Below are 16,445 nucleotides of genomic sequence, written 5' to 3' on the forward strand. Positions count from 1 at the left end.
TTCTTAGTGCTGATGATTCTTAAAGACAATGTAAACAATATCTAATATATTTATATTTATGACATGCAATCTGATTTCTAATTGGAATTACATATACAAGTCAATATGTGATTCTCTGAAAACATATTTCAACAAAACTGAACATAACTAATATTTTAAGATTAAAAATTAAACTTGGATTTTTTCCATTACTTCTCTCTAATTTCTTACACATATAAGGAAATACTGATTACATCATTAGCTTTGTTTATACAAATTTTTGTGATAAACATCTATATTTATCTAGTGTCTATCATCATTTATTATCATCTATTTATCTATCATCTATCTATCCTCTATCATCTATCTATTATCTATCTATCTATCTATCTATCTATCTATCTATCTATCTATCATCTCTATCATCTATCATCTATCATCTATCATCTATCATCTATCATCTATCATCTATCATCTTATTTCTCATCCCCATTCCTGTTTTTTATAAAATGTAATATTAACAAATGGTATTGCCAAAGAGAGAAAAATGATGATTTATGATTGATTGTAATTCTCAATTTTTATTTGTTTTCCTTTCTTTGGAAATAAATTGGCATTTTCTACTTGGGAACTACCAGCCTCATGCACACTCACACCATGTACCTTTAAGCAGAGATGACTCTAGGAGTAGATTCAATTGGCTTATTTCATCAGTACTTCCTACTGCCAAACTAAAATGATTAGGGATAAATTACAATCTGATCAGAAGCAAATGGATCCACTATGAAGAAAAAAGTCTTTCCTTGGGAAAGGAGGCTAATAATTGGAAATATATGAAAGTTTCACTTCCTTTGCTTCCAGGATATAAGGGGGAAAAAAGTCAAGCAGAGAGGAGCCTCTGAGGAATCTGAAGATAAATCATCAAAGAAATGATGGATAGAAACTTATTGCAAAAATAATTTTCACTGACAAACTGACAAAAATGAAACTTGGGGAAGTAATAGTAATTTAGGCATCTTTGAAGTTCCATGTTGTAATGGAGTTCAATAAACACGTATCTGCTGCATACTCTATAACATTTTCATCAATATTTCCTCTACTCAGTTAATAGTGCAAAAATTAGTGGGATTAGGTGAAGGCTTATGAGAAGGAAGGCAGAAATAAAAGAATAAATAATCTTATCACAGAGATAGCTATCAAAAATAATATTTTTTCCAAAGTATCACTCTCTTCTTCAGTAAGACTATCACATATTCCAACCCACTGTTGTGTGACTTGAAGTTCCATCCCAATTACATTGGATCTATCCATGTCTGAGAGCAGATATAACACAGACCACATCTGAACAGATGTTTTAAGAGTCATTGCATGTTTCCACCAGTTCTCTTACTCTTTTTCTTCAGGACTAAAAATATAACATGGAAAGCAGGAGCTCCTAGATTCTAGATAAAAGACACAAGGAGAAGGCCCACAGTTGATCCAGGGTAACCTTTAGCTGATATGTAACATTTGTCAGTCTATGTTGCTGATATTTTCATGTTATGTGTTAACATAGTAGAGATTACTAAATCTAGACTGTTTCTGAGAATTTGATATGTGTATTTGGATTTTGCCATTGCTTTGCAGGGTAGTAGCTGAGGTAGATGATGATGATAGATGATAGATAGATGATAGATAGATAGATAGATAGATAGATAGACATATAGATAGATGGTGAGTGATAAAGCTAAATATATTTATGAGTGGAATAAATTTTAACATATGTCAATTTTTTTTTCATTAGAAATGCTTGATTTATCTTAGATGACCATCATCTATATTTTCTTAAATACCCCAATGAGTTTCTTACCTTGGTAGTTTTGAAAATTAAATTAAATGCAAGTCGTGTTCCTGACCTTAGGGGACAAGCTCTCAGTTTTTCCCTGTTGAGATTGATATTTGCTGTGGGTTTTTCATAGATGGCTTTTATGATATTGAGGTATATTCCCTCTATCCCTACACTGAAGAAAGTTTTAACCAAGAAAGGATGCTGTATTTTATCAAATGCTTTTTCTGCATCAATTAAGAGGGTCATATGGTTCTTGTCCTTTCTTTTATTAATGTGATGTATTACATTGATTGATTTGCAGATGCTGAACCACCCTTGCAGCCCAGGGATAAATCCCACTTGGTCGTGGTGGATAATCCTTTTAATGTACTGTTGGATCATATTGGCTAGGATTTGGTGAGAATTTTGGTGTCCATGTTTATCAGGGATATTGGTCTATAATTCTCCTTTTTGGTGGGGTCTTTGCCTGGTTTTGGGATCAAGGTAATGCTGGCCTCATAGAATGAGTTTGGAAGTTTTCCTTCCATTTCTATTTTTTGAAACAGCTTCAGAAGAATAGGTTTTAATTCTTAGTTAAATGTTTGGTAGAATTCCCCTAGGAAGCCATCTGGTCCTGGACTCTTCTCTGTTGGGAGATTTTTGATTACTGCTTCAATTTCCTTGATGGTTATGGGTCTGTTCAGGTTTTTTATTTCTTCTTGTTTCAGTTTTGGTAGTTTCTATCTTTCTAGGAATGCATCCATTTCTTCCAGATTGCCCAATTTGATGGCATATAATTTTTCATACTATTCTCTTATAATTGTTTGTATTTCTGTGGTATTGGTTGTGATCTCTCCTCTTTCATTCATGATTTTATTTATTTGGGTCCTTTCTCTTTTCTTTTTGATAAGTCTCACTCTTCCCAGATGACATGATACTCTATGTAGAAAACCCAAAAGACTCCACCCAAAACTTGCTAGATCTCATACAGGAATTCAGCAAAGTGACAGAATATAAAATCAGTGCATAGAAATTAGTTGCATTTCTATACACTAACAGTGAGACAGAAGAAAGAAAAACTAAGGAATCAATCCCATTTACAATTGCATCAAAAACCATAAGACATCTAGGAATAAACCTAGCCAAAGAGGTAAAGGATCTGTACTCTGAAAATTGTAAAACACTTATGAAAGCAACTGAGGAAGACACAAAGAAATAGACAAACATTCCATGCTCATGGATTGGAAGAACAGATATCCACTGACAGATGAATGGATAAAGAAGATGTGAAAGATAGATAGGCAATAGATAGATAGATGATAGATAGATAAATAGATGATAGATGATAGATAGATAGATAGATAGATAGATAGATAGATAGATAGGTAGATAGATAGAGATAGAGATATTGTAATGGAATATTACTCCACCATCAACAAAAAAACAAAATCTTACCATTTGCAATGACATGGATGAAACTAGAAGGTATTATGCTAAGAGAAATAAGTCAATCAGAGAAAGAAAATTATCATATGATTTCACTCACATGTGGAATTTAAGAAACAAAATAGGATCATGGGTGAAGGGAAGGAAAAATAAAATAAGATGAAACCAGAGAGAGAGACAAACCATAAGAGGCTCTTAACCCTAGGAAACAAACTGAGGGTTGAAGGAGGGGAGGAGGGTGGGGTAACTGGGTGATGGGCATTAAGGACAGCACATGATGTAATGAGCACTGGGTGTTGTATGCAACTGATGAATCCCTGAACTCTACCTCTGAAGCTAATAATACACTATATGTTAATTACTTAAATTTAAATAAAATAATTTTTTTAAAAAAGGAAAAAAATTAAATGCAGATCATACTTCAGCCTTGTGGATGGATCCTATTTTGTACATACCTGTATTAGTGAGACAGCATATTTAAAATGAGACTTTAATACATTGGCCTTAAAACATATCTCTGATTTTTTTTTGCTTTAGCATGTTATTAACCTGCTCTGAGGCAATCTCATTTCTGAAATGAGAATAATGTTTGCATAGCATAGTGTTGTGAGTCTTCAAGGCTATAGGAGGGCCCCTGCCCTAGAGTTTAGGGATCTAAGAGTTTCTCTTGGATTAAGTGATGATTAGATTAAGGGAGGACAGTAGGTAGAAGTTGGCTGAATGATGTTGGAGTGGGGAAAGGAGAGGCATAATTTAGGGAACAGGAAAAAGATACAGGCTTGGGATATGAGAATAAAATCCTATCATGTGGCTAGAGAGGCAGCAGGGATAGAGTCTTATAAGCTAAGTTCAAGAGTTTAGATACTAATCTAAGTACATGTCACTGAGGGATTTTAAGCTTCTGACAAGGTCAAAATTTTGCAAAATGCTTTCTTTATTCACAATGAAAAAGAAATTGATTCTGGGGAAGAAAGAAGAGAGGCTGATAAACTAATTAGAAGATGCTGCGATGTAAAATTTTCCCCAGTGGCTTTTAATGGTAGCACCTGTGTCACCGTAGGGGAGAGGTAGATGAATTTAAAAGTGATTTAAAAGGTAAACACTGTAGGGTTTGGTGATGGGTTGGATTTGTTGAATGATCCATGAAGGAGAAGAGGACTGTGTGCATAGCACCCTGGTTTCTGGCTTGAGCAGTAGACTATCTCATTGATATTATACACTAGGGGAGTGACCAATTCGGAAGGGAAGTTAAAAGCTTCAGTTGTTTCCCATTTAAATTTGAGATTTTGGCAAAACACTCCAGTGGAATTGACTGGTCAGAATGGAAGTTCAGAAGAGAAATCTGGTGAGGACATCATTGAAGCCAACAGAGTGGATGATATCATCTACAAAAAGGTAAGCAAGGGCAGAAGGAAAAACAGTCTACAATAAAACTGCTAAGAACAGTTCTATAATCACTAAAAAGAGGGGAAATGACACTGCAAAGAAATTGTGGGGAAAAATTCAGAATTAGAAAAAAATCACTCCTGTTTGGTTTGAAACTTCAGCATGACTTGTAATCATAGAACTACTTATGCTCTTATTTATTATCTACCTACCCACCTACCTACTTGTCAATCATCTATCATCTCTCTAATGTAATTATATATATTAAATTTAAGGTACTAAATTATTTTTAAAATTTAACATGAAAAACTCCCGAAGTCCATTTGGTCACAAATAAATAAGAAGTGTTTTGATAGCTTTGGCCTAATATTTCAGTTATGTTTTTGAATATTCTGTGATTTATTGCTATCACTGTTTTACTGCAATTTTCAAATGACACCAAGAGCTCAAAGCTGGACTAATAAGAATAAAATATTAACAGATAATATGGATTTAAGCAATATGTACAATATACTAACACATATAAATACTTTTAAACCAGTCACTATTTTGGTTAATATGAAATAAAAATGTGTAATTGTCATCTCAGTGCAGGTGCAGTGCCCAATTAATGAAAGAGAATCAACCCCATCATTTTTAATTGATCTATTGTATTAAAATTGTCTTAATGTTTTAGGGGAGGCAAAGCATCACCTCTGCCCTCTTAGGGTCTCCGACTGGGCCTGAGGGGTAAATTGACATACGATCGATGAAAAGGAAAAAAAAAAACACAGATTTTTACATGTATATGAGGAACCATCCCCCACAAAAAAATGAAGACCCAAAGAAGTGGCTTTGCCTAACCATTATACTAGGTTGAACAAAGACAGGCAACTGTGGAAAAGTAACTAAACATGCATGAAGAGAATAAAGGAAGAGTTATTTTAATAATGCCTATTTGTATAGTTCTTTTGGTCTCTGCTCCTGGTGGTAAGAATGTTTCTTCCCTCCTGAAATAGGAAAGGAACTGTTCACATGGGATTTTTGTCTCCTGCTTTCAGGAAGAAAAGGGGAGGTCAGCGTGCTCTTCTTGTACCTACACTGTTTTTCGGATGCCTGTAGCTCAAAATAATCCTTATACCAAAGTATAAGGTATACACCCTAGAGTGGAGTGCCATCCTTCAATATTGCAGGCATTAATTTCAGAGAAGAAATACTTTGTAGGTTAAATGTTGCTGTTTATTTTTAATTTATACCTTTCAAGGAATAACATTTCCCGCCGGGGTATTCTTTTTTTAAAATATAACCATGTTAAATCTCCTACCTTGTCTCTCATTCTGTCCAACTCTCTTAGGAGGAATCTCATTAAGAAAATGAAATTGCCCCTGATTCTATCACTATAGATAGCTCTGGATGACATAAAATTAATGCTGTCCCAGTACACATCTGAAATGCAAACCAATCAAGATCTTATGCTGGTGAGGCACATTTAATTGATAACATTTAGCTAAAGATAGAATGAATGATCTTTGACAATTCTAATGTGATACCTGACGTCTTTAAAGCAAAAGAAGTAATTCTGATGGTTTCTTTTCAATGTGAACCATATTTCAGTTATCAACATATGTAACTGTGCATCCTTCATGAAGTGTTTTATAGATTATTATTTCATTATTCTTTTTGCTGCATGCCCATAGATTTAACTGATAATAAGGATTCTCTTTTTTTTTAGAAAAATTCTAAAATATTGCACTTTGCTAATTACACAGGAGAGAGTGATGGAAAGGTGTTTTTGATTACCCATTCCACAATTCTCCAAAGACTTAGAGAAGAAATAAGAAAGCTTTGCCAAGTTTCACAGGTTATATTTGGAAAATACATATTTGAAAAAAAATATATTATGTATATGTACATATAATATCTGCATATATGTGGGGGTGCAAAATATGTAGTGTTAGTTTAGATAATTATACAAAAAATTCACATGAACATTTTCTGAATCATTTGTCTAAGCAATTTAAATCAAGTGTTACAAAGCAATGTGTGTTGGTGTGTTCTTTTTCATTTATAGTCATATTGGTCTTACAGTTGTGTAGGTCCACTTTAGTGTACATGGTAAAATATATACGGTGATACAAATGGAAAAAGGACAGAGGAAATTTTTAATGTAAATAATATATTCTAAATGAGTAAGGCTAAAAGAAATCATGGTTTCCTAATCATTTTGGTTCTGCAATGCTTTGAGTAGAGAAAAGTAGTGGAAAAATTAAATCATCACCGTAGTATAGATATAGAAAACTCAGAAGAAATTGCACTGTTAGACATCAGTGTCTTATATACTGTACAAAGAAATGTGATTACAGCTGAAAAACACCCTCAACCATATTATATTTATATAACTTCGATTTTTTTGGTTTATTATTTCATGTTAATACTAAGTAAATTCATTATAGTTATATATTTCTACATAATTGAGAAATATTACAATGAAAATAATTTAAAGCAATACTGTATAAGTAGGGGTGCCTGGGTGGCTCAGTCATTAAGCGTCTGCCTTCGGCTCAGGTCATGATCCCAGAGTCCTGGGATCGAGCCCCGCTTCGGGTTCCCTGCTCAGCGGGAAGCCTGCTTCTCCCTCTCCCGCTCCCCCTGCTTGTGTTCCCTCTCTCGCTGTGCCCCTCTCTGTCAAATAAATAAATAAAATCTTTAAAAAAAATACTGGATAAGTAATAAAATACTTCTCCCTTTAAAATATGCTTTGTACATTACTCAGAGAAGGTGGCTTACCTGAATGTCAGCATGGAACCGCTTAGTGATTGACCTATAAACTTGACCTTTCCATTGAGCATTTTATAGTAAAAACAAACAAAATAGGCTAACAAATGGTAGAAAAGGGCATGTTTTTCACCCGATCCTCATCCTTTGTATGGTATATATGCATGTTTGTTGAAATTATCATTAATGGGCATTCCTACACCATTCACCCAGAAGTTCTCACCTTTGTGGACAGGTTCTTTGTATGTTCAAGCTTTGCTTGAACAGAACCTTCTCAATGAATAAAATAGCACGATGACTTTCATACGTTCATTTTATTGATATACATTTATTATGGCATTATTTTTCTATTCATATAACTTCAAACTGTAATGCTCCGGTTAAGATAAAAATATTTGTTTTTGTTTTGTTGCAAGCTCTACCAATTTGTTCTAGAAACACATTCTGTTCCTCAGCAAATCAGATTGGCAGCACTCAATCTAAATCAAATTTATTGAAACTTTATGTAGAGATAATATTATGATAGACAGAAGGAAATGATATTTCAAGCAATTTCAAAAGTGATTCTCGGGGCACCTGGGTGGCTCAGTTGGTTAAGCGACTGCCTTCGGCTCAGGTCATGATCCTGGAGTCCCGGGATCGAGTCCCGCATTGGGCTCCCTGCTCGGCAGGGAGTCTGCTTCTCCCTTGACCCTCCTCCCTCTCATGCTCTCTGTCTCTCATTCTCTCTGTCTCAAATAAATAAATAAAATCTTAAAAAAAAAAAAGTGATTCTCATAGGGATTTCTTATTTAAAACTTGACCAGACTAGGTATACCTGACTTTCCTCTAAGAATTCTATTTGAATGGAGAAAGAAAATTATAAAATAACATGACAGCACCAAAAAATAGAAGAAGTAAATATGCCACTGATAGATGAAAACATTTAAGGAACCTCTGGAAAATAGCAAACAGATTGCATTTGATTGGAAAAAAAAAATAAGACAAAAAACTGTAATCAAAATCAGCCAGGACATAAGGGAAAATACTTCTTGCCAGGAGAGCCCCAAAGAAACTCATTGTCAAGAATCTCATAAACAGCCAGGTTTAAAGGTATCATCAAGAGGTAATAGATAAACAGATTGCTTGCCTCTGTGTACCGTTCAAACCCAGATCTCCAATTAAAGCAAGAAAAATACAGGAAGGAAAAAAAAGGGAGGAGTTGGTGAGAAGTAGAATTTATAAGGTGTGAAAAAGAACTATAACCAAGTCTGAGGTAAGTTCGTTTTTCAAAATTGATATGGGATAAAGAAGAATACATTCTGTCCATAAGTAAAAGCATAAAGTTTGTCTCCTTATGAAATTAAAGTTTTTTGGATCACTCATTTTCCTGCTATCTGCATATGCTTTCTAAAGAAAAGTGTACTCATTAGAATACTCTGCTCGCTCACTCCAATGCAGAATCTTACATTTGATTTTCCATTTTGGAGGAATCAGGGTCATAGAATGAGACTTGTACAGTTGTTAAGAAATTCTTTCCTCCATCACCATGTTGTGCAACTTTATTTGATCAACACAAAATAGCATACCAACAATGATTGCCAGGCTTTTGAGGCAAGTAAGAACATTAAAAAATAATCACACAATAATAAACCAAACTGTCAGCCACACAGTAGGGTTTGAAAAGCAGTTATAATATGGAAACTTAAACTTTTTAAATTTTAAAACCATTCTAGGTTTATAGAATAAACATTTTCCCTATGGTCCAGACTGTTTCCCTATTATAAATGTCTTACATAAATAGGTACATTTGCCACAATTAATGAGTCATTTTAGTAACTAAAGTTCATACCTTATTATAATTTCCTCCATTCTTTTTTCCAATTTATTTTTTCTGTCCTAGAATCCAATTCAGATCACCACACTACACGCTGTAGTCTTGCCTCCTTAGACTCTTTCATATTGTGAGAGTTTTTCAGACTTTCCTTGTTTTTGATAACCTTGACAGTTTTGAACATTATCAGCCAGATATTTTATAGAATGTCTCTCAATTGGTATTTCTATGATATTTTCCTCATGATCAGACCAGAGTATTTGGGGAGAAAGACTAGATGTATAGCGCATTTTATTACATCCTATTTAAGTGTATATTCTATCAAAATGACTTATCACTGTGATGTTCACTTAAATCACCTGGCTTGAGATAGTCTTTGTCAGGTTTCTTTACTATAAAGTTGCTCTTATTTCTTCTTGCCATTCTGTACTTTTGGGAAGAAAGTCCCTATATGCAGCCCACACTTAAGAAGTAGGGAGTTAGGATTTAAACTTCTTAAGGGCAGAGTATCAAAAAAAAAAATATTTGGAAAATGGGGTGCCTGGGTGGCTCAGTCATTGAGTGTCTGCCTTCGGCTCAGGTCATGATCCCAGGGTCCTGGGTTCGAGCCCCGCATCGGGCTCCCTGCTCGGCAGGAAGCCTGCTTCTCCCTCTCCCACTCCCCCTGCTTGTGTTCCCTCTCTCGCTGTGTCTCTCACTGTCAAATAAATAAATAAAATATATTTTTTAAAGATTTTATTTATTTATTTGAGTGAGAAAGAGAAAGAGCACAAGAGGGGGAGCGGGAGAGGGAGAAGCAGACTCCCAATAAATAAAATCTTAAAAAAAAATTTAAAAAAAAATTAAAAAAAATTAAAAAAAAATTAAAAAAAATAAAATCTTAAAAAAATATTTGGAATTCTTCTGCACAGGAGATTTATTTATACTTCCTCATGTGTTTATTGTGCTATCATTGATTTATATCAGTACAGACTCATGGACATTTATTTTGTACATTGAGATATAATCCGATACTAATAAATTTTGTTGTTCAAATTATTCCCTGTTTGGTCATTGGGGAGACTTTCAGAGTTCCTATATCCCTTTAATATGATCTTTCTTTCTTTCTTCTTCCTTTCTTTCCTATTTACTTACTTATTTTTATGAACACTCTTATTTTCTGGCATGACAAGTTTTCCAGGCTCATCTTGTATGTTCCCTGCTCTAGTCCTGGAAGTAGCCATTTACTCTAAGGAGACTATGATTGTAAACTTACCCTCATATAAAAATGCCTATAAATATTTCTCTATGTAACCAACTATATCCATATTAAATTAAACATGAGTTCATACTGATGACTGCAACTCTGAGCCATTTCCACATGAACTGTTCTAGCTTCTCCTTGCTTATCCATAAGCTCCCTGTTCCAACAGTGAGAAACTTCTCTACTAACACTTGCTTTCATGTAGTTAATTGTTCAATTCCATTGTATAGATACAGTGATTTCAGAATTGTTAGCCCATAGTCCTGTGGGGAGATGGGTTGAGGGAACACCTTGTCAGAGTGCAGGGCCTATGTTCAGTTCCTTTTGCCTTTGTTGCCACCTATTTCCACAGTTGCTTAGGTTAATACCTTATATCCTCCCTGCCTTCAGTTAAGTTATTTCATATACTTGCAATACCTTTAAATTCTGTTGTCACAACTGGCACTGCATCCTGGGATACTCTGACCTCTTAAGATATATATATATATATATATATATATATATATGTGTGTGTGTGTGTGTGTGTGTGTGTGTACACACACATAGATTAAGTTTTATTGTTTACTATAAATTTAAACATGTTTTGATAAATGAATTATATGTACCTATAATTACAGTATCACCCGTAGTCTTACCACCTCAAAAAAATCTCCTTTTTCGGCTATTCAACCCTCTTCTCTATCTCTGAGCCCTTGGTACCCACTGATTTGTTTACTGTCTACAAAGTTTTGCCTTTTTCAGAATATCATAGAATTGAAATCACAGGCTATGTAGCTTTTTCAGACTGGCCTCTTTCACTAGTGATATGAATTTAAGGTTTTTCCATGTCTTTTCATGGTCTGATACCTTGTTTCTTCTAATTGCTGAAGAGTATTCCAAAATATGAATGAACCAGTTTGCTTACCCATTAACCTATTAAAGGATACTGTAGATACTTCCATTTTTTTTTTTTTTGGTGATTGTAAATAAAGCTTCTATATATATTCATGTACAGATTTCTGTGCGGACATAAATTTTGAACTAAAGTGAGTAAACACCAAGCATGTGTAATTGCTGGATTATATGGTAAGAGTAAGCATAAGCAACTGTCAAACTATCTTCTGTGGCTAGAGCATTTTCACAAAATAAGCAAAAGCTGCTTTACAAATTCTCAATTCAATCTACTTGAATGTACAGACCCGGCTGATGTTTATATTTTTCCTTTATTATTTATTTAACATCTAAACAAGATCATTTTCTATATAAACATTATTCTTAACATAGTTTGTTATGCCAACCATCATTACTTATTCAGAGTAGAGAAAAAATGTTAAGATGTTTCAATTTTTGATATCTTTACCTATTAATGCTAAGCTAGGCTTAGGTTCAGAAAATATAAAAAGTACCTCCTACACTACCTGGATAATTTCTCCTTCTCATTGTTGATATAAACTAGGATTACATCTATATTCAACCAAGTTATGTCTATATAGTTTATAAAACATTTCAGATAACGTGCTGCTTTAATGATCAGCATTTATCACTTCTTAGATATTAAGGCACACCTAACTTGATATAATAAAAATGGTTCATGATACAGTTTTTTAGTTACTGAGATTCAGTTTTTCTTTATGGCTGGTGTTCTGGCTATCCTCATGCTCACATCCAGATTCAAGCGCCACCCTGTGAATCTTGATAGGTTGATCTACTTGGGCTACATCAAAATTTTCTTTCCTTTTGGCTTCTGGTGGCTTGCCCCATGGAAAACACTAGCATGACATCATGGGCAAGGTGAGAGTTTGATTATATATTGCCCAGCATTCCTCACTGCAGACTCGGTTGGCGGGCTGTGCCCTCACTACCAAAAATCACAGGCTGTGAAGGATAATCCTCTTTACCTGTTCAAACCTGCCTTCTGCTCCCTCGCCTTGTCTTGTATTCTTTCTCTCTTTTTCTTTCTTTCTCTAATAGAGTGATTTTATTTACTAGCTAGATAAAACCTATTGTGCATGTTTTTAAAAATACCAAACACTTTTTGTACATTTACACAAAAAAGAGAACATCAATCGAATTTTACTCAGAGAATAAACAGTGTAAAAAATTCACCTGTATCATGAATGTTTTTGTTTATTATTTGTGATAGTAAAAGATCTGTTCACCTTGCCCAAGTTATCAGGAAACTGATATATTTATAGGAAAAAATACGTAAAATAGATATTTAATTAATCTGCTCCCAATTCTAATTATCTTTCAGTTACTTTGATATGTTTTGTATTATACTAGAAAATAAAATATTCTATGTTACATGTGTTTCATCCTCTTTTTACCAGATATATTTCTAAACTAATAAATGTTGACATTCATTATGGTAGAAAATTTGTTCATTTAGATTCTAGGACACAATGAACTTAATATAAATGGTATATTCAAACAGTGTACAGTTGTTTGGTGGATACTTTCAAATTAATTAAAAACAGAGATAAAAACAAAGGTAAAAATGAAGAACATTGAAAACTTGATTAGATAAACAAACGAGACTTATACCTCAATTTATATCAAATCCTGTTCAAGGTATAAAAATTTCAAATTTTCTTTTTTGGCTGAATTTCTTTTTTGTATTTCAATAGTACTCATATTAATGCAGACGCTAAAAGTTATGACTCATGCCTTTTATTAACTACTGAAAATGTTGATTTATATATAGAATAATGTCTAGATCGAATTCTAACATCCAAATAATTTTTAGTGCTATATAAGCACAACTTCAGAAAAAAAACTGAAGGGTTTTTAGAAATCAGGAAAAACAAAGTCTCTATTAAGATTAGCAATCTAGGGGCACCTGGGTGGCTCAGTCATTGAGCGTCTGCCTTCGGCTCAGATCATGATCCCAGGACCCTGGGGTCGAGCCCCGCATCGGGCTCCCTGCTCAGAGGGAAGCCTGCTTCTCCCTCTCCCACTCCCCCTGCTTGTGTTCCCTCTTTGGCTGTCTCTCTCTCTCAAATAAATAAATAACATCTTAAAAAAAAAAAAAGATTAGCAATCTAACTTTACCACAAACTAAATTTTTACTAACCATTGTTAAACTTTGCCCCTACTATCATTATTATTTTAAATCTCTCTTAATTATGATGCATTGGAAATCGGTTGCTGATTTGTGTCTCGTTCTAATCCTTTTCTTTTTGCCATAAAAATAGTTTTAAATCAATTATTTACATTACTTAATCCTTCAGACTTAATTAAATTCCGAAGCACCATTATCTGACTTGTATTGTGTTATAACTGGGCTATCCCATGGGTTGCGTTGTTGCTGACTGTTTTTCCAAAAGCTATTTTTATGGATACTTTGAGCTGACTTGCATTGTCAGAAATTGGTTATAACTTCTTTTAACAAAAGTTTGACAAGGGTGATTTTTCTTCCCAATAATGCAACAAAGAGCTGGAGATACCCTTCATGGCCACAGCAACATTGTCCAGGGGGTATATAACAGTAGAATATCAAAGACACAGAAATGCAAAGTGTGAATGGGGGAATTGTTGCATCCTCAACTAAATAACTGGCATACAGAATTAAAATTTATTGTTGTAATTATATTGTTCACACTGGAGATTTTTGACATTTTGCATGATCCATATTTAGTATCAAGGAGAGTTTATGCTCTTTCCTTTCTTCCAAAGCTGTTTTATTTCCAATTTCAAAAGCTGTTATACATCTAATTTGGCAGGAGTAAACTGTCTAATTCTATTCTGTTCAAAGCCATGGTGAAACAATTTAAATTTACATTTTATATGAAGTCTTGAAAATTTTTATTAAATATGCATATAGTCTTTTATTTAAGTAGTCCTTCTATGTACTATTTAGATTATATTCTCCTGAAGTTAACTCTGACTATGTTGCAGTGGTTTATAAATTTGTGTCATCAGCATAAAAAATATACTGAAATATTCTTGAGTCATTTGCCATGGAAGAAAGCTAAAATGAAGAAATTGCACAAAAATCTAAATAAGAAATACAATATACATGCATTAAACAGAGACCATAAACTCTAAAATGATTCATATAGCACACGAACATGTTCAAAGTAGAAATACTAGAATGCATTTACGAAATATATGAATTGATATACATCCTCCACCTTCATCTTTTTTTTTTTCCTCCACCTTCATCTTAAATTGGCCTGGCTACACATATTCAGTTTCCTTTCTTTAATGGATATAGTAAAGTAATATTTTTATTTAATTTCAAAAGCAATCATATTTCTTATTCAAGGCTGCTCTGGGAGGTTTGATATGTAACATCATACTTTTTTCTTTTAATGGGTACATTCCAAGCTCAATGGTATTAAACACAATACCAGTAAAAATTCCAAATTGGAGATGTAGAAGATAGGAATTTAGTGCTGGAAGCAGTCATAGTGATTATGTAGTTCATCCCTCTCATTTTATAGTCAGATGGACTGGAGGATAGCAAGAGCACTTGATGTTGACTGGTTCATGAGAGCAAATTGATTGTAGAGCTAGGATTTGAGCCCAGATCTCCCAGGGACATAACTCCCAGAACAAGTACTCCTGTTACACTAGTGAACAACATCGGTATTAGTACTTGTATCTGTGTGCCATTAAATTAATTCTTCTCACTGTCTTGGAATTGGGTTTTTAATTAGATTCCTTATACACATTATTTTGACTTAAATTTGTAATCTAAATTTAACTTGAATAAGCATGAAAGATAGGTTGTGTGTTAAGGTAAAGGCATATCAATTTTCCAGAAATTCATTAAATTTTGAAAATACAAATTTGAGTCAGTCAGATCTAATCCATGTTAAGTATACGACATGCTACTGTTGTAAAATTCCCTAGCACATCTCCTTAGTATCTGTGAAATGGAGAGTGGAAAATTTGAGAACTGTCAAGTCATTCTATTTGTCATTCTCTGCTGAATTAATCAAGGATTCCTATAGACCAAACAATTTCTGTAAATTATAAGTAAAATTGATGTTTTATTAATTATATATAACATTTTCATTGTGATACATTTAGGATAACATCATATTAAATTTCTTGACATATTATACTTTCCTTGCATTTGCACTCCAAAATATTCTAATCTAGCATCACAGTTTTTTAAACAACTTTTCAATACGTAAGTTCTAATTGTTCTTTTTTTTCTCTATTCAAAACATCACAGCTTTATTAAGTTTAATTTGCATGCTATACAATTCGTCCTATTAAAGTATACATTAGTCACTTTTAGATATTCACATAGTTAAGTAACTCTTGCCACTATCTAATTTTAGAATATTTTATTCAACCCCTAAAGAAACCCCATAGGCCCTCTCCCTCAGTCCCTGGCAACCAGTTATCTACTTTCTGTCTCTAAAGATTTTCCTACTCTTGAAATTTCATGTAATGAAATCATACAATATGTGCTAATTTGAGACTCACTTATTTTACTTAGCATAATGTTTTAAAGGCTCATCCATGTTGTAGCAATGTATTAGCACACCATTCCTTTTTATTGCCAAATAATATTCCATTTTATGGACATATCGTATTTTGTTGATCTGCTCATCAGTTTCTTAGATGCCTTTTATCAGGTTGGAAAAGTTACCTTCTATTACTAGTATGTTGAGTATTCTTATCATGAATAGGTATTGCTTTTTCTCCATCTATTAAAATGATTATATTTGGGGGCACCTGGGTGGCTTAGATGGCTAAGCATCTGCCTTCAGCTCAGGTCATGGTCTCCAGGTCCTGGGATCGAGCCCCACATCGGGCTCCCTGCTCAGCGGGGAGTCTCCTCCCTTTGCCTTTGCCTCCCCCTCCACCTGCTTGTCCTTGCTTGCTCTCTCTCTCTCTCAAGTGAATAAACAAAATGTTTAAAAAAACCCAATTATATTCTTTTTTCCTTAACCTATTAGTATCTTGCATTAAATTGAATGATTTTTAGCTATTGAACAAACCTTATATACCTGGGATAAAGGCCACTCCATTAAAGCACATAGTCCTTTTTATAATGTACTATATTCAATTTGCTATTA

The sequence above is a fragment of the Mirounga leonina genome, unplaced genomic scaffold, assembly GCF_011800145.1.
Source record: "Mirounga leonina isolate KUSES-001 unplaced genomic scaffold, KU_Mleo_1.0 Mir_151, whole genome shotgun sequence".
Classification (NCBI taxonomy): Eukaryota; Metazoa; Chordata; class Mammalia; order Carnivora; family Phocidae; genus Mirounga; species Mirounga leonina.